The sequence below is a fragment of the Schistocerca nitens genome, chromosome 3 (assembly GCF_023898315.1).
Source record: "Schistocerca nitens isolate TAMUIC-IGC-003100 chromosome 3, iqSchNite1.1, whole genome shotgun sequence".
NCBI classification, from domain to species: domain Eukaryota; kingdom Metazoa; phylum Arthropoda; class Insecta; order Orthoptera; family Acrididae; genus Schistocerca; species Schistocerca nitens.
In genome coordinates this window covers 690,331,846-690,351,963 of record NC_064616.1, presented here as the reverse complement: position 1 = coordinate 690,351,963, position 20,118 = coordinate 690,331,846, and the positions used below count along the sequence as shown (strand labels likewise).

General features: G+C 41.3%; 1 protein-coding gene across 1 annotated transcript in view; it reads right to left on the bottom strand.

Annotated features, from left to right (window-relative positions):
- LOC126248648 (alpha-aminoadipic semialdehyde synthase, mitochondrial) overlaps positions 1-20,118 on the bottom strand; it is a 288,931-nt gene that overhangs the window by 235,977 nt on the left and 32,836 nt on the right. The gene's annotated exons all lie outside the window — the stretch shown is intronic.

The following is a 20,118-nucleotide window of genomic DNA, read 5'->3' as shown; positions in this document are numbered from 1 at the left end:
ATAAGGATGAAGCAAAACATTTGTCATTTAAACTACAGGAGGATTCGAATATTTTGTGTCTGTTGTAAGTTCAATATGTTAAGATGAAACAAGTTTTACAGACTAGAAGAGACCACAATTTTGCCATTCATGAGAAATGAATCCAGAATAACCACCACAGGCGAAATAACTGATATAGAAGCAAAAGGTAACTTAAAGAAGGAACGAAATTGGAGCAAAATGGGTAAGAATATGTAATATAACCCGTAGGATAAAAAAAATTTACCCTTCTCAGAGTCATCTATGTGATTAATTCTTGTGATAACGTAATTTTAGATGAAATTTTCTTACTGTTTTATGTGTGAATATATGAGTATGATAAATGTATAATTGCGAGTCTCTTATCAGGGGTGTCAACTGGTATAAATGTTTTGGCGTGTAAATAACCATTGTTCTTTTTACTGTGTATGTTTAAGGAAAGTTTCTCCATATTTATCATGTGACAAGACACATGCGGCGAGCGTCAGGAAGAGGACGAATTAGAACAATGTTGTAATGGTGTAAACACTTTGTTGAAGTAGCATTGAAGTAGCTTGTTGGATTAACTAGTAGTGGATAGAAGTAGAATTTTGAGTAATACATGTATATGGGTAGTTAGTTTGTAGTATAGACAACAGGTGTGCATGTGTGTGTGTGTGTGTGTGTGTGTGTGTGTAAATAACATGTGAACCCTATGCTGCCCTGACCTATTGACCTATACTTGCACAAGGCATAATCCTATTCATTTTAGTGAATTAATAAGTAGCATTTGATTTCTTAAAACGCAAGTGAACCACATTAGTGATGTGGATTTGGTTATTATATTGTCAGTTCATTTAATTTTTATGTTTATAGTGTCAAGTCATTTCACTTTTATTTTTTATATTGTCATGTCATTTAACTTTTAGTTTTATATTGTCGGCCGGCCGAAGTGGCCGTACGGTTAAAGGCGCCGCAGTCTGGAACCGCAAGACCGCTACGGTCGCAGGTTCGAATCCTGCCTCGGGCATGGATGTTTGTGATGTCCTTAGGTTAGTTAGGTTTAACTAGTTCTAAGTTCTAGGGGACTAATGACCTCAGCAGTTGAGTCCCATAGTGCTCAGAGCCATTTGAACCATTTTTTTATATTGTCGATTCGTCTAATTTTTTATATTTAAAAAAAAAATTAAGTCTCACTTTTGTTCTTAAAAATTGAGAAAGACAATACTAAGTGGTATTATGTATGACATTTTGTAATCACATAACTATGATGAACAATTTCTGTGAATGCAGTTGAGAACGTGAAAGCGAACCGGCTAAACTCTTACGAGACAGCGGGAGCAGCGAGGAGGAGGGCTAGTTGTAAACTGGCGGGTTTCCCAGCAGGACACGCTGTTAACCGGGTCACTTCGGGAGCGCGGACGACAACAAAAGAAGGGCACGCGACAAACACTTTCCCTTGCACCTGGAGCTAATGGGTGGCCGCCCCAGTGCGACCCTTCGTGGAGGAGATGACCTCAGATGGGCGAGCGGTCCACCGCGCGGAAATCCAACTGCTGGCAACGCACCACACGCACACGACCGTGGCGAGACGGGCGCGGTGAAACGACAGAAGACAGGGGATAAAGGGGCGTGGAGCCTTTTGACAGATACTGTCCAGAGAAAATGGCAGCTTCAACGACGCCTATCAACATTTCCTGACGGATGCCCACTGTCAAGCGACAGTAAATCATAGTTCGATGTTCTCTGGTTGCTAAGGGTGGCACAAAGAAGAGCCATTAAGTGTCATCCTTGCCCAGGAATATCAAACCGGCGAGCCAATTGAGGATAACTCAAGAATGGAACAGCAGAAGGGGCGTGGAGCCTTTTGACACATACTGTCCAGAGAAACTGGCAGACTTCAACGACGCCTATCAACATTTCCTGGTGGACGCCCACGGTCAAGCGACAGTAAATCATAGTTCGATGTTCTCTGGTAGCTAAGGGTGGCACAAAGAAGAGCCATTAAGTGTCATCCTTGCCCAGGAATATCAACCTGGCGTGTCAAACGAGGATACCGCACGAATTTGACAACACAAACATGGAACCAAATCGAGATGTACATGACACGGGCCACCAAGAGAAACTTCATGAGAGGGCAGAGACGGCGGGATTGCACGCAACAGATGGACAAAAATCCCTACTGACAGCTGCGGCGACGAACCCCCTCCCCCGCCCCTTATATTGTGCCTCGGAACAGTGGAAGTACTGAGTGTGTCAGTGAACAGTGATTATACGGTTCTTAGTCCAGTGCATATACGTGTGTTTCTGTCACAGAAACTTTGACTCGTGTGTTTTGCAGGGGTTCGATTTATTGGTGTTTATTAGACTGACTCTTGTATTTTGCAGGTGTTCTATTTATTGTTTTTTTTAGACTTTGGCTCTTGTATTTTGCAGGTGTTTTATTTATTGGTGTTTTTTTTAGACGTTGACTATTGTACTTTCAGAGCTGTTTTATTTATCAATGTTTGCTTTTGTGTGATGTATTAGATTTGTAATATTTTGTTTCGTAAATTCGTTGCTGTGGCATTGCTTCGTTTATCAGTCAGACAGCTTTTCATTCTCATTGGACTGTGATCTATTAGCCTTTGCATGGGGCATATTTATGGTGAGGAACCCCATAAGGGTAACAAGCACATAATTAATTGTGGTTTCAGTATAACGACACAGTGATCATTGTTTGCTAATCAACTGAAATATAGTAGAGTGATTAAATTAGTGCCACAAAGTTATTTTAATTCTATAAATTATTAGTTTTATAAGATATAGAAGTTTTTTGTGATAACCACTTTGTAAAACATGTTTTTTTCTCTCATCACTTTTTTTGCTTTTGCGGATTGTGCATTGTAATGTTCTGCTTTATAATACTGATGTTATTTTCATGTTCTTTTTTAATTGCTGTGGCACCTTTGCTATTTTCATAAACTTTGCTTGTTAATAAACAGTCATAAATTTTCCTGTGATCAGTTGGCTCTTGCAATGAGCAAATACTGGTGAACTCCATAAGGGTAACAACCAGAAATTGTTTTCATGTTAATGACACAGGAACCATTGTTTTTACTTGCTGGCCGAATTAGGTCTACATTATCTTTTAAATAGGTGTCACAGATTGTGTTCTTTTTCTGTTTGAAATTGGTAGATTTTAAATATTTGTTGAAATTGTTGTGTTTTAGCAAGTAGTTGGTGACCTTTTGCCTTTTCTTTACATTTTTGGTTTAAGTTGGGTGTGAGAAGCCTGCTTGGGAATGCCCTAGCATGGCCAGAAAATACCCTGCACAGTCTTTTCCCGGAGCATTGGGGTTATGAAAGGTCTCTGTTGGATTCCTTTCATGTTAATTTCTTAAATCTGTTGTCATTTACGGCATAAATTCCTCTTCTAAATTTACTGTGGCGTTTCTGACTATCTGGGAGGAGACTGAGTAGTGGAACGTGTTACTTTTACACATAAACAAGAACGATCTGTCACACTACTACACTTTAAAACACAGTTTATACGTAATTCATGTCACACAGTCTCATACGGAACCTACATCTGCTTTCTTTTATATACTGTATATGATAAAATACTGTCATCCCCCTTCCCTTCTGTGTGAGTGGATGAATGAGCAAATGTATTTGTAGTTGCATGCTGGATGGTAGCAGACAAGCCTGTCTGCTAGAGAACAGTAGGACCAACGTCGGAACAGGTAGCTACGCTTTCTAAAAGCAGAGAGGTTTCTATGCTTAGTATGGTCCTGTCTGTCCCTTGTCATGTTGGTATAGGAACCTGCATCTCTGGTCACTTCCGTTTGTATTTGGGAAGCACGCTCGGTAGGAGCGCAGGTCAGTCTGTCCGCGGCGAGCGTCTGAAGTGGTAAGATCTCCGGCTAAGCGCGTGTGTGCTAAGTCCGTAGGACAATGGATTTCTTAAGATCAGCCTAATTGAAAATTTAATCACCTTTATTTCAGGTTTAGCTCTAAAATATCTAATGATATCTTAAATTGAAACGCAGTGTAATTCGAGTGTGAAGTTCAGAATATATTCCGGTAGTTGCTTTGTCGCTACTTTGTGAGTAAAGTGGAACCACGTGTTGGTCAGTAACTCTAACTAAGTTCATCAATCTTAAATGCGAATGTGCGTGAGATTATAACGTCTCGTCTTGACAATATTTTTCAATATAGTAACTTTTCTTTATGTTCAACCCACGTGGGGTGTACTTTGTGAGACCAGTACCACGTGCTTATACAATTGTTTGACCCATCAGGTTACTAGTAAGACGATAGCAACCAGTTCGAGGTTTTTCTTTTGTAAATTGCTTTTCGATCTAATTTATTTTAATTATCAAAATTATTGTGGAGTTACACTCTTTGTGTAAACCAAGTTGACCACGTGAAGCATGTGGTGTATTCATCAAAGTAGCCCTCAGCTATTCTTTTCGGGAAGATTTCACACAGAGTTAGTATGAATTTAATATATCAGTGTGTGGTAATTACATGACGGACAGGATTGTGCTACGAACGTAACTTCTTTGGGTGAAAATTGAATCGGTTGGTTGTGGTTAATTTCCTCTTGCATATGTTTCAACGTTCTTCGTGTGTTATTTTATGAATGCAGTGTTGTATGCAGTCTCCCAATCTTGGCTCCATATTTGATGTGTTCCATAAGATTACAATTTCACATTTTCACAATCCTAAATAAGGCACCAGCTTAGTTATGAATCGAGTTTAATATGCTGAAATTTCAATGACCAATGTTAAAATAAATTTCCAAATATAAACTGATTTATTTCTTTTTATTTAAATTCTCTTTTTTATATACATATCACCGGTTGTCGTATGACTATTAAAAGATTATAATTAATGTTAGTCTGGTTGGGGATTTGGTAAGCTAGACTGGATACCTGGTGAAACAGTTGCTCAGGAATGCAAGGTTAACTTCGCCAGACAGCTCACAGCTTTTAACCCGCTTTTATTGGCTATCAGTACCGCTTTCATAGCAAATTAAAGCAACAACGTTACACATGGCGACCCTATTCTGTGATTCCGCTAGACTCTGGAATCTCTGAGACGTTAGATTGCGAGCGTTGTATAATCTTAATTTTTTTCCCTGCAGCGCTCAAACAACGTCTGCGTTGTTTCTGAGCAGACTTTCAAATGATTCACGGCGTTGTTGAGCGGCGTTGTGTTGTTTGTCTTGTTGTTTTGTTTTCTATATTTGTGTGTTTTATATGTGTGTGTGTTTTTTTTCTCGCTTGTAAATTGCACTGTTTCGATCAAAGATAAAAATTTGTTTTGCGTGTAATAAAGTGCGTACTAGGTTGGGTACCTTTCATGTAACTGTCGAAATTTTTGGGGGATACATTTATTGTGATTAGTGTGTTGCATGCCGGGTATAAATTGAACTAATGCAGACACGTAACCAAGCTAAAAGTAGGCGGTCCAACAACTTAAGCAACATGGACCAAGGGGGTAATTTGATTTCGAATATTAACGCATCGGACGGTTCCAAAAATGCATTGGGGAATACTTCAGAGGAAATGCAAAACAGGACAAACGGGCTCACATCAGAGCCAGAAATTAATTTGCCTCCAACTAAGCAAACTGATTTGGCAGAACTCATGAAAGTCTTATTGCAACAAAATAAAGAAAATGCAGAGAAATCTGAAAAATCGATCCGCGAGCTAGGCGAACAAATGACGCAGAAATCTGAAAAATCGATCCGAGAGCTAGGCGATCAAATGACACAGAAATCAGAAAAATCGTTCCAAGAACAAAAAGAATTATCCGAAAAATCGATCCGAGAGCTAGGCGAACAAATGACGCAGAAATCTGAAAATTCGATCCGAGAGCTAGGCGAACAAATGACGCACAAATCTGAAAAAGCGATCCGTGAGCTACGCGAACAAATAGACCAAAAACTAATCCAGCAGATAAATAAAGTCGACAAGTCGATGCAGAGAGTGTCCGATGATATCTCACAAAGAATAAACAATCTGGCAAGTGAAATAAAAAGTGATACTATGAAAGAATTAGGCTGTACATGTGAACAAATCGATGACCGTCTGCAAGCCTTAGAACAGGGCAAGCGGAGTCGCGGTGCTGAATCGAAAGAGCGCGAAGAACAGCTACTTAGGAATTTCCAAGCGCTGAGAGAAGAATACCAAAGGGAACGCCAGCAGGTACTCTCGAGGGTCCAAGAGGCGGAAACGCATTGTCCCACGTCTGTTGGCAACACAGTAGCGGACAACAGTCAAGCGATTCATGCACTCGAACAGCAAGTAGAACAATTGAAGCAGACTGGGACGGAGGACAACAGACAAATACATGATAAAACTGCGGCATTAGCGGACATCGTAGGCACGATGAAGGTGACGGAAAGCGAGAACAATACTACACCGGTAGCGGTCGCAGAGACCGAAGAAGTGCGTTCGCTTCTTAGATTTCAGAAGGGACAGTTCGAAGTGAACAGGCAGCACAAAGCTGTAACAGGCGAATTACAAGAACGCGTGGCGCATCTGGAAAACCGCATGGCGTGTGATTCCGAACTCGCCAATAGCACTAAAAATAGCCGTACGAACAGTGCAGAGAGGGACTCCGGCCACGAGGGAGATTTTGACGACAGGGAAGAATGTATTTTGAGGGGCAGACATGAAAAAAATAGAAACATACACATACAAGGGCCTCGCCGGGAGGAAATGCGGGGATTTTATTTCAAACATTTCCTTACGGTGAGAAAGTTTGAGATATTTCGAAATGCGCAAAAAGGAATACATCCACGAGCATGGCTCGAGCAATTTGAGTTCTCTCTTCTCCCCGACTGGGCAAGTTCACATAAGATAGAATATATGTGTGGCTATTTGGAAGGCGAACCGGCGATTCGCTTGAGGTCGGCAGTGCGTCACTGCAACTCCACTCGGGAGTTTCAACAAGCCTTTCTGTCCGCCTATTGGTCGGAAGCGGCACAAGATAGGGTTAAGCATTGCATAATTATGCTGCCAAATTTGAACCAGTCTGGTTTCGGCAGCCCAGCACGCCTATTCGACCACATGCTGCAGGCAAATCAATTTTTATATGACCCATACGGGACTGCGGAACTAATTAGGATATGCATCACCAAATTGCCGATGCACTTGCGCCACGTCATTCTTGCGGGACGATGCAAAGAGGACATGGAAACGTTTAAGACACTTCTCCAAGAGTTGGAATACAATACAGGAGAATGCCCGCCTAATCAGGCACAAAAGTTATTACGGGGCACAGCAGCGCGATCGCAGTCGTGGCCGTAGTACTAATCAATGGCGTGACTGGTCATCGCGACGCGAACGGAACAATAATCGGGACAGGCCGTATAGAAACTGGGGTAACAGTCGCGAACACAGGTGGAACAACGGAAATGATCGAGGACGTGGACAGGATCGTGAACTCAACACTTACGGCAACCAGAATCGATACTACGGTGAACACGGTGGGAATAGGACTGTAGGCGGAGCACCTCATGATGTTGAAATTCGGCCGGCTAACCCTAGACATAATCCAGCAAATGGAAATGAACAAAACCGGCAATGACAAACGATCAGCGCAGAAGGCGCCCAATCGGAACAAATGAGCGACATGGCAAATGAGTAGAAAGGACAGTGAGAAGTAGAGAGGATGGTGAAGAGAAACAATTGATTAGTTTACATTTGTGATAAATGCATTTTGAATAATATGTTGGTAAAATAGTGATAAAGATGTTTCTATGTGATTGATTGAAGTGATGTTTGTAGTTTTTTTTTCTTTCATTGTGCAATTAGGATTTAGGTTGGTTCAAATGTGAAGATAAAAGGTTTCTTTGTGAACGAGTGAAATGCTGTTTATGTTGTTTTTTTGTGTAAATTGAAACGAGTCGCTCCTGAGGGAAGCAAGATCTGTGTTGAATTAATGCAAAACTCAGGGGAATATCCGATCTGTGGGTATTATGGGTCTGGCGAACCCAGGTCCCCAGCCGTTAGTAGCGTTGTTTCCGATTTTCTGCTTTCAGTGCTACTATCTATCTATTACTATTCTATATCTGTCAGTATAAATGAGGATCTCTTACTATAGTATGCGTGCTGTATGAATAATTTAAGATAGGAGAACTCTGAGAAAGGAATGAGTAAGTTTGGAATCTTGAAAACAGGATGCGATAATACAATTGTTTAACCATTGGCTTCCCAATATGCGATGATATGTTAATATTGATGATATATGTCTTTTTTGTTCTTTGTAGATGAGTATGTACAGTGCTGTCTGTGGATTTCGTCAGTATATTGATTCCCTTCAAGGTGAAAGAAGAATTGTGGTTTGTGTAATTTACGTGGCCCTGAAATATTATTGTGGTAGTCAAATACGAGCAGTTTTTTCAGCAAATGGAGAATGGAACAGAAATATGGTTCCTTTCGGTAGTCTTGATTGATGTTGAGCCAAAGCCTGAAAAATTATTCTGCGTTAATACTTGTCCTAGAAAAGCGACGTTTATGTGTTTTTCTGATGCTGTGAGCATTACAGCTTACTGTTTTCGCTGGTGCGGGATGCACTGCAGCCTATATGATTTGTACTGAGGAAATTTTCCCTCTTGAAGGTAGAGGAAGATTAAATAATTTTGATTATGGGACCGAAGGAAAGCTTGGTTTAAGGTAATAAGGATGAAGCAAAACATTTGTCATTTAAACTACAGGAGGATTCGAATATTTTGTGTCTGTTGTAAGTTCAATATGTTAAGATGAAACAAGTTTTACAGACTAGAAGAGACCACAATTTTGCCATTCATGAGAAATGAATCCAGAATAACCACCACAGGCGAAATAACTGATATAGAAGCAAAAGGTAACTTAAAGAAGGAACGAAATTGGAGCAAAATGGGTAAGAATATGTAATATAACCCGTAGGATAAAAAAAAATTTACCCTTCTCAGAGTCATCTATGTGATTAATTCTTGTGATAACGTAATTTTAGATGAAATTTTCTTACTGTTTTATGTGTGAATATATGAGTATGATAAATGTATAATTGCGAGTCTCTTATCAGGGGTGTCAACTGGTATAAATGTTTTGGCGTGTAAATAACCATTGTTCTTTTTACTGTGTATGTTTAAGGAAAGTTTCTCCATATTTATCATGTGACAAGACACATGCGGCGAGCGTCAGGAAGAGGACGAATTAGAACAATGTTGTAATGGTGTAAACACTTTGTTGAAGTAGCATTGAAGTAGCTTGTTGGATTAACTAGTAGTGGATAGAAGTAGAATTTTGAGTAATACATGTATATGGGTAGTTAGTTTGTAGTATAGACAACAGGTGTGCATGTGTGTGTGTGTGTGTGTGTGTGTGTAAATAACATGTGAACCCTATGCTGCCCTGACCTATTGACCTATACTTGCACAAGGCATAATCCTATTCATTTTAGTGAATTAATAAGTAGCATTTGATTTCTTAAAACGCAAGTGAACCACATTAGTGATGTGGATTTAGTTATTATATTGTCAGTTCATTTAATTTTTATGTTTATAGTGTCAAGTCATTTCACTTTTATTTTTTATATTGTCATGTCATTTAACTTTTAGTTTTATATTGTCGGCCGGCCGAAGTGGCCGTACGGTTAAAGGCGCCGCAGTCTGGAACCGCAAGACCGCTACGGTCGCAGGTTCGAATCCTGCCTCGGGCATGGATGTTTGTGATGTCCTTAGGTTAGTTAGGTTTAACTAGTTCTAAGTTCTAGGGGACTAATGACCTCAGCAGTTGAGTCCCATAGTGCTCAGAGCCATTTGAACCATTTTTTTTATATTGTCGATTCATCTAATTTTTTATATTTAAAAAAAAAATTAAGTCTCACTTTTGTTCTTAAAAATTGAGAAAGACAATACTAAGTGGTATTATGTATGACATTTTGTAATCACATAACTATGATGAACAATTTCTGTGAATGCAGTTGAGAACGTGAAAGCGAACCGGCTAAACTCTTACGAGACAGCGGGAGCAGCGAGGAGGAGGGCTAGTTGTAAACTGGCGGGTTTCCCAGCAGGACACGCTGTTAACCGGGTCACTTCGGGAGCGCGGACGACAACAAAAGAAGGGCACGCGACAAACACTTTCCCTTGCACCTGGAGCTAATGGGTGGCCGCCCCAGTGCGACCCTTCGTGGAGGAGATGACCTCAGATGGGCGAGCGGTCCACCGCGCGGAAATCCAACTGCTGGCAACGCACCACACGCACACGACCGTGGCGAGACGGGCGCGGTGAAACGACAGAAGACAGGGGATAAAGGGGCGTGGAGCCTTTTGACAGATACTGTCCAGAGAAAATGGCAGCTTCAACGACGCCTATCAACATTTCCTGACGGATGCCCACTGTCAAGCGACAGTAAATCATAGTTCGATGTTCTCTGGTTGCTAAGGGTGGCACAAAGAAGAGCCATTAAGTGTCATCCTTGCCCAGGAATATCAAACCGGCGAGCCAATTGAGGATAACTCAAGAATGGAACAGCAGAAGGGGCGTGGAGCCTTTTGACACATACTGTCCAGAGAAACTGGCAGACTTCAACGACGCCTATCAACATTTCCTGGTGGACGCCCACGGTCAAGCGACAGTAAATCATAGTTCGATGTTCTCTGGTAGCTAAGGGTGGCACAAAGAAGAGCCATTAAGTGTCATCCTTGCCCAGGAATATCAACCTGGCGTGTCAAACGAGGATACCGCACGAATTTGACAACACAAACATGGAACCAAATCGAGATGTACATGACACGGGCCACCAAGAGAAACTTCATGAGAGGGCAGAGACGGCGGGATTGCACGCAACAGATGGACAAAAATCCCTACTGACAGCTGCGGCGACGAACCCCCTCCCCCGCCCCTTATATTGTGCCTCGGAACAGTGGAAGTACTGAGTGTGTCAGTGAACAGTGATTATACGGTTCTTAGTCCAGTGCATATACGTGTGTTTCTGTCACAGAAACTTTGACTCGTGTGTTTTGCAGGGGTTCGATTTATTGGTGTTTATTAGACTGACTCTTGTATTTTGCAGGTGTTCTATTTATTGTTTTTTTTAGACTTTGGCTCTTGTATTTTGCAGGTGTTTTATTTATTGGTGTTTTTTTTAGACGTTGACTATTGTACTTTCAGAGCTGTTTTATTTATCAATGTTTGCTTTTGTGTGATGTATTAGATTTGTAATATTTTGTTTCGTAAATTCGTTGCTGTGGCATTGCTTCGTTTATCAGTCAGACAGCTTTTCATTCTCATTGGACTGTGATCTATTAGCCTTTGCATGGGGCATATTTATGGTGAGGAACCCCATAAGGGTAACAAGCACATAATTAATTGTGGTTTCAGTATAACGACACAGTGATCATTGTTTGCTAATCAACTGAAATATAGTAGAGTGATTAAATTAGTGCCACAAAGTTATTTTAATTCTATAAATTATTAGTTTTATAAGATATAGAAGTTTTTTGTGATAACCACTTTGTAAAACATGTTTTTTTCTCTCATCACTTTTTTTGCTTTTACGGATTGTGCATTGTAATGTTCTGCTTTATAATACTGATGTTATTTTCATGTTCTTTTTTAATTGCTGTGGCACCTTTGCTATTTTCATAAACTTTGCTTGTTAATAAACAGTCATAAATTTTCCTGTGATCAGTTGGCTCTTGCAATGAGCAAATACTGGTGAACTCCATAAGGGTAACAACCAGAAATTGTTTTCATGTTAATGACACAGGAACCATTGTTTTTACTTGCTGGCCGAATTAGGTCTACATTATCTTTTAAATAGGTGTCACAGATTGTGTTCTTTTTCTGTTTGAAATTGGTAGATTTTAAATATTTGTTGAAATTGTTGTGTTTTAGCAAGTAGTTGGTGACCTTTTGCCTTTTCTTTACATTTTTGGTTTAAGTTGGGTGTGAGAAGCCTGCTTGGGAATGCCCTAGCATGGCCAGAAAATACCCTGCACAGTCTTTTCCCGGAGCATTGGGGTTATGAAAGGTCTCTGTTGGATTCCTTTCATGTTAATTTCTTAAATCTGTTGTCATTTACGGCATAAATTCCTCTTCTAAATTTACTGTGGCGTTTCTGACTATCTGGGAGGAGACTGAGTAGTGGAACGTGTTACTTTTACACATAAACAAGAACGATCTGTCACACTACTACACTTTAAAACACAGTTTATACGTAATTCATGTCACACAGTCTCATACGGAACCTACATCTGCTTTCTTTTATATACTGTATATGATAAAATACTGTCATCCCCCTTCCCTTCTGTGTGAGTGGATGAATGAGCAAATGTATTTGTAGTTGCATGCTGGATGGTAGCAGACAAGCCTGTCTGCTAGAGAACAGTAGGACCAACGTCGGAACAGGTAGCTACGCTTTCTAAAAGCAGAGAGGTTTCTATGCTTAGTATGGTCCTGTCTGTCCCTTGTCATGTTGGTATAGGAACCTGCATCTCTGGTCACTTCCGTTTGTATTTGGGAAGCACGCTCGGTAGGAGCGCAGGTCAGTCTGTCCGCGGCGAGCGTCTGAAGTGGTAAGATCTCCGGCTAAGCGCGTGTGTGCTAAGTCCGTAGGACAATGGATTTCTTAAGATCAGCCTAATTGAAAATTTAATCACCTTTATTTCAGGTTTAGCTCTAAAATATCTAATGATATCTTAAATTGAAACGCAGTGTAATTCGAGTGTGAAGTTCAGAATATATTCCGGTAGTTGCTTTGTCGCTACTTTGTGAGTAAAGTGGAACCACGTGTTGGTCAGTAACTCTAACTAAGTTCATCAATCTTAAATGCGAATGTGCGTGAGATTATAACGTCTCGTCTTGACAATATTTTTCAATATAGTAACTTTTCTTTATGTTCAACCCACGTGGGGTGTACTTTGTGAGACCAGTACCACGTGCTTATACAATTGTTTGACCCATCAGGTTACTAGTAAGACGATAGCAACCAGTTCGAGGTTTTTCTTTTGTAAATTGCTTTTCGATCTAATTTATTTTAATTATCAAAATTATTGTGGAGTTACACTCTTTGTGTAAACCAAGTTGACCACGTGAAGCATGTGGTGTATTCATCAAAGTAGCCCTCAGCTATTCTTTTCGGGAAGATTTCACACAGAGTTAGTATGAATTTAATATATCAGTGTGTGGTAATTACATGACGGACAGGATTGTGCTACGAACGTAACTTCTTTGGGTGAAAATTGAATCGGTTGGTTGTGGTTAATTTCCTCTTGCATATGTTTCAACGTTCTTCGTGTGTTATTTTATGAATGCAGTGTTGTATGCAGTCTCCCAATCTTGGCTCCATATTTGATGTGTTCCATAAGATTACAATTTCACATTTTCACAATCCTAAATAAGGCACCAGCTTAGTTATGAATCGAGTTTAATATGCTGAAATTTCAATGATCAATGTTAAAATAAATTTCCAAATATAAACTGATTTATTTCTTTTTATTTAAATTCTCTTTTTTATATACATATCACCGGTTGTCGTATGACTATTAAAAGATTATAATTAATGTTAGTCTGGTTGGGGATTTGGTAAGCTAGACTGGATACCTGGTGAAACAGTTGCTCAGTAATGCAAGGTTAACTTCGCCAGACAGCTCACAGCTTTTAACCCGCTTTTATTGGCTATCAGTACCGCTTTCATAGCAAATTAAAGCAACAACGTTACAGCATGTTTCTTGCCTTGCGACACGGACAGTTATCCTGCTGGAAAATGCCGTTTCCCCAGGGAAGACATCAAGCATAAAAGGATGCAGGTGGTCCGCAATAATGTTCAAGTAATTCACAGCTGTGTGGTGCTTAGATTACTAGCACAGGTCCCATGGAAGCCCAGGTATATGTCCCTCAGAGCATAATACTGCCCCACCGGCCTGCGGCCATGATGCGGTGCACGTTTCGACCTGGTGTAACAAGAAACGTGATTCATCCGTCAAGACAGTTTTCAGGATATTCTCATTTCCTTACAGAGATGCCTTGGTGTATTATTATTACCATTCTAAATATCCTATCTCGACTAATGTACACTGCCGAGAAAAAATTAGTACACCCTTTTAGAGGTTTCCAGTTAACTCAAGATGTATCGTTGCAACAGTGGACATCGAGTACATGAATTGATTAGATTTGTAAGTAGGCTGTTAAGGTTTTTATGTTGGTAACGTCACATAACACTCTGTATGAAAATCACTGACTGTGCTGTGTGCAGTCTGTGGCTGGTTTGCATTGTTGGAATATTTGCTATTGTAGTGGTGGGCAGATAGATGTGAACAGCGCGTAGCGTTGCACAGTTGGAGGTGAGCCGCCGGCAGTGGTGGATGTGGGGAGAGAGATGGCAGAATTTTGAGAGCGGACGATCTGGACGTGTGTCCCTCAGAAAGAGTAAATTTGTAAGACTGGATATCATGAACTGATATATATGATGACTTTTGAACAGCCGGCCAGAGTGGCCGAGCGGTTCTAGGCTCTACAGTCTGGAACCGCGCGACTGCTACGGTCGCAGGTTCGAATCCTGCCTCGGGCATGGATGTGTGTGATGTCCTTAGGTTAGTTAGGTTTAAGTAGTTCTACGTTCTAGGGGACGTCCCATAGTGCTCAGAGCCATTTGCCACTTTTGAACATTATTAAGGTAAATACATTGCTTGTTCTCTATCAAAAACTTTCATTTGCTAACTATGCCTATCAGTTGTTAGTGCCTTCAGTAGTTAGAATCTTTATTTAGCTGGCAGTGTTGGCGCTCGCTGTATTGCAGTAGTTCGAGTAACGAAGATTTTTGTGAGGTAAGTGATTCATGAGAGGTATAGGTTATTGTTGGTCAGGGCCATTCTTTTGTAGGAATTATTGAAAGTCAGATTGCGTTGCGCTAAAAATGTTGTGTGTCGTCAGTTTAGTGTTGATCAGAATAAGTAAAGAGAGAAATGTCTGAGTACGTTCAGTTTTGCTCAGCTGTTTGAAAATCAAATAACGTAGAGTTTTTCCAGCACTGTATTTATAAAGTTTTTTCTAAGGGGACATTACAGATTTACAGATTAATAGCACAAGTGGTTCCGGGATACCAGGTATCGACCCATGCTGAAATACCCGTATTAGTAGGTGGCGCAGCCTCCACTGGCTTCAATGCTGTCATCCAGTCGATTGTACATAAGGCGAATATTGTCCTGGGATACGTTATTCCACGCCTACTCGACCTGCTCACGTAGTCCTGTGAAGGTTGTAGGTTGACGAATTGCACGAGTCACTTCTCGTCTCATCATAATCCACACGTGCTCGATTGCACACAAGTCCAGATATCGTGTTGGTCAGGGAAGTTGCAGCACGTCTTGCAGACCACGTTGAGTTTCACGGGCAGCGTGTGGGCGTGCATTACCCAGTTGGAACAACATATCACTGTCCTATTGCAAGAAAGGCTAAATGTCAGGTCTAACAATATTCTGCACGTACCGAGCGCAGGTTAGCGTCGCCTCCAGAACACTATCAAATTTCTTTGTCAAATATCTTTGTCCAAAATCTTTGTCAAAGATATTTGATGGTGTATAAGGGAACTTTGTCAAATGTCGTCCAATATTTGATCAAATCTAGGGCCTCGCTGTAGATTTGATCAAAAGTCGCTTGTCTTCTGTTCACTGCAATGTGACATGTTACCACATGGAGCGCTAGCATCGCTGCATTCTGTCGTCTGTAGTGTTTTTATAAACATTGTCGGTAAATACAATTGGTGTGTGCCGACAACTACAAAATTAATAGAGATGTATGAAGCTGATGAGGCGCTTTACAACGTGAGGCACGCTGAATACAAAAATAGATTACGAAGATTGTAGACCTGACCTAACCTAACCTAACCTAACTCTCTCCTGTAATGTGTTACAGTGAGCCTGTCTTCTGCAGATGTTGCAGTTCTTAAGTGAATATTGTTCTTCGTGATATGAGGATACTCTTCATTGAGCACATACAGAAATGTATGCTCATCCATTCTTAAGTAATTGATGTACGACTTGACGTCCGCCACTATAAGTTCAAGTAACAAGTTTTGTTGAATGCTTTTATCGTGTCGTCGTAAAACCCACGGCTTCACCCAGGTATGTTTCCTATTTTTCCCCCGCTTCTCTTCCGCATGAGCACACAGCGCAATTGTGGTACATGCAACTGCTGCGGTTAATAACAAGTTGTTGTTGTCAGCCATCTTGAACTTTGACGAAAAATATGATGACAGTGTAATACCCCTTCTAGCGCAACGTCAAAGATCTTTGTCGAATATATTTGACGGAATATTTGATCTCATCTTTGATCAAATCTTTGACAAATAAATTTGATAGTGTAATACCGGTCTTACCGCACCCCAGACATTAAGGCCTGGGGCGGGGCCAATGTGACTTGGATGATTGCAACGCTCACCAGGTCTACGTAATACACACGAACGACCATCACTTATCTGCAGGTAGAATCTGCTTTCATCGCTGGAAACCATGGCGCGCCATTTCAAGTTATCCTCTGACAGCACCAGTCGTGCCGTGCAAGTCGATAATGTGGCTTGAGTGGAAGACGGACTAGAGGTGTGCGTTCCCGTAGTCCCGCTGCCAATAATCAGTTCGCAACAGTTCGTGTTGACACGTCTCGGCACACAAATCCTCTCATCTGTGCTGTGGTAGCGGTACAGTCTGTCACTGTTGACCTTACAAGACGACGTTCCTGGTGTGCGAATGTGCTGCGTGGACGTCCAGAAACTCGTCTAAAGGTGTGAGAATTTTCACGTGACAACTGCTACCGGCATCGTTGCAAAACTGACGCAGCATGTCCAAATTGTGTTGCAATTCTCCGACAGGACAATCCCGCCACTCGGGAAGGCCACAATTTCACCCCTTTCAGACTCGCTCAGTTGGCTGTAGGAAGCTCGAATGCATCTCCGTGTCATGGTTGCCTGCTTGCCTAGAACGTTTGCACCACACTGAGCATAATGGTTGTGAGCGTTCCCTATTAAAGGGTAGACACAGATGGCGCTCTGGTAGTTGCGCCACTATACTGTCTGTTAAGGGACGATGGTGAAACCATTATCAGTACATCTTACTATCCCCCAGCTGGCATATGCAGTCATCGGATCAAAATCGACATCGTCTTTCCAGCTGCACTAATTTTTTTTCCGGCAGTGTAGTTATAAGTAAAATATTCCAAATGGCTTCAAATGGCTCTGAGCACTATGGGACTCAACTGCTGAGGTCATTAGTCCCCTAGAACTTAGAACTAGTTAAACCTAACTAACCTAAGGACATCACAAACATCCATGCCCGAGGCAGGATTCGAACCTGCGACCGTAGCGGTCTTGCGGTTCCAGACTGCAGCGCCTTTAACCGCACGGCCACTTCGGCCGGCGTAAAATATTCCAGTATTTGTCGTTTGACTGTAGTCTGTTACAGTTCATTGTGACAATTGTGTGGAACTATATGTTGAATACTTCTACCCAGGTCTGACTATATGCTTCCATTTTCTTTTCACGGATCGTTGGACTTTCTCTGTATAACGGTAGTAAACAATGTTAATGATTTTTATTACTATACATTAATTGTCCTTAGTGGCCGTATTTTCAAAAATTCCGTTCGTAATGTCTGAGTGGTTGAATTTATCTGTTGTACTTATTCTTCCAACAATGATCTTCTTCCGAATTTGTTCTTTTTCTGTACATGCATCTCGCGTTTATACATCTGACATATTATCCCTTAATTGTGTGTGACATATCCTGCGATAATATCTTTTATCTGCTGTCTAACGTGGATCTCATCGCTATTGACCTTGTCGTTGACGGGACGCTGAACTCTGACGATTCTTCCATCACTTCTACTCGTGTGCACTTACTACATCACGGAAAAGACATTTGCCAGAATGTTTCTCAGTAATTTCGCAGTAATTCCTGCATTCCCATCACCCGTCTGCATAATTATGCCAAAAAACGATACGTAAATGTTCTGCAATGTATATTTTGCTTTATGGCTTCTTTCTTCATAACGCTGGTTCGAATTACTAGTTACACAGAATTTCCATTCAGTTCGATAGAAATTAATGTGAGTTTTTGCACAAATTTATTTATCAATTAATTCTTCAGCTCTTTTCAAATGAATTCCTACTCACTCGATACTAGTTACTGACCTTAAGCAAATAACAACATAAAACAAAAGTGAGCTGTTGTGGGTGTTGTAATCTTAACTAGAATCGTATTAGACAGTCAAAGAATTCAGTAAAATCCCATAACGGAAGAAATTAATTCTTGGTTGGTTGCTCCTCTCTTTTTCTTATTCCACTTGGTCGACAATCTCGAGACTGCTAGATTGAGAAAACAGTGAATAATAACTGTTTCATAAATATTGTAATTACATACATCATATCACTTATTCATGTAATGGGACTTTTCACATCCCCAGTAAATAGGTAATACCGACCGAAAACTATCCAGTATTTTTCGACAGATAAATGTTTTAGTATAATAGCTTTACTCACCTCTAAATAAAATGGAAGACTGTATTAAAATCATTTCTGGAGACCTGTACCCAGACAGAACTTTAAGGAAGTGGGTTTTAACGAGCATAAAGAAACAATCAGATGAAAGATACCATCAGATGACATTCCAAAATAATCACAAAAAAGGTTCAAATGGCTCTGAGCACTATGGGACTTAACTAAATCTGAGGTCATCAGTCCCCTAGACCTTAGAACTACTTAAACCTAACTAATCTAAGGACATCACACACATCCATGCCTGAGGCAGGATTCGAACCTGCGACCGTAGCAGTCGCGCGGTTACAGACTGAAGCGCCTAGAACCGCTCGGCCACACCGGCCGGCAAAATAATCACATAACGTAATTTATAGAAACCAGCATGTTGTCCCTGTCGGCGATTGTTCGTCAGAGATAAGAGTAAGCCTGATAGGATCCCTGTTGTCCTCTATATACATAAATGATTTGGTGGGCAGGGTGGACAGCCATCTGCGGTTGTTTTCTGATGATGCTCTGGTGTAAGATAAGGTGTCGAAGCTGAGTGACTATAGGAGGATACAAAATTTCTAGTTGGTGTTATGAATGGCAGCTAGCTTTAAATGTATACTGAAGAGACAAAGAAACTGGTACACCTGCCTAATATCGTGTAGGGCCCCCGTGAGCTCGCTGAAGTGCTGCAACACGATGTGGCATGGACTCGACTAATGTCTGAAGTAGTGCTGGAGGGAACTGACACTGAATCCTGCAGGGCTCTCCATAAATCCGTAAGAGTACGAGGGGGTGGAGATCTCTTCTGAACAGCACGTTGCAAGACATTCCAGGTATGCTCAATAATGTTCGTGTCTGCGGAGTTTGGTGGCCAGCGGAAGCTTTTAAACTCACAAGAGTGTTCCTGGTGCCACTCTGCAGCAATTTTGGACATGTGTGGTGTCGCTTTGTCCTGCTGGAATTTCCCAAGTCCGTCGGATGCACAATGGACATGAATGGATGCAGGTGATCAGACAGGATGCTAGCATACGTGTCACTCACTTGTCAGAGTCGTATCTAGACGTAGCAGGGGTCCCATATCACTCCAGCTTCACACGCTCCACACCATTACAGAGCCTCCACCATAGTTGCCTGCTGACATTCGGGGTCCATGGATTCATGAGGTTGTCTCCATACACGTGCACGTCCATCCGCTCGACTCAATTCGAAACGAGACTCGTCCGACCAGGCAATATGTTTCCAGTCATCAGAAGTCCAATATCGGTGTTTACAGGCCCAGGTGAGGCGTAAAGCTGTGTGCCGTGCACTCATCAAGAGTACACGATTGGACCTTCGGCTACGAAAACCCATATCGGTGATGTTTCGTTGACTGGTGCGCACGCTGACACTTGTTGATAACCCAGCATTGAAATCTGCAGCAATTTGCGGAAGGGTTGCACTTCTGCCACGTTGAACGATTCTCTTCAGTCGTTATTGGTCCTGTTCTTGCAGGATCTTTTTCCGGCCGAAGCAATGTCGGAGATTTGATGAATTACCGGAGTCCTGATATTCGAAGTGTACTCGTGAAATGGTCGTACAGGAAAATCCGCACTTCGTCACTACCTCGGAGATGCTGTGTCCC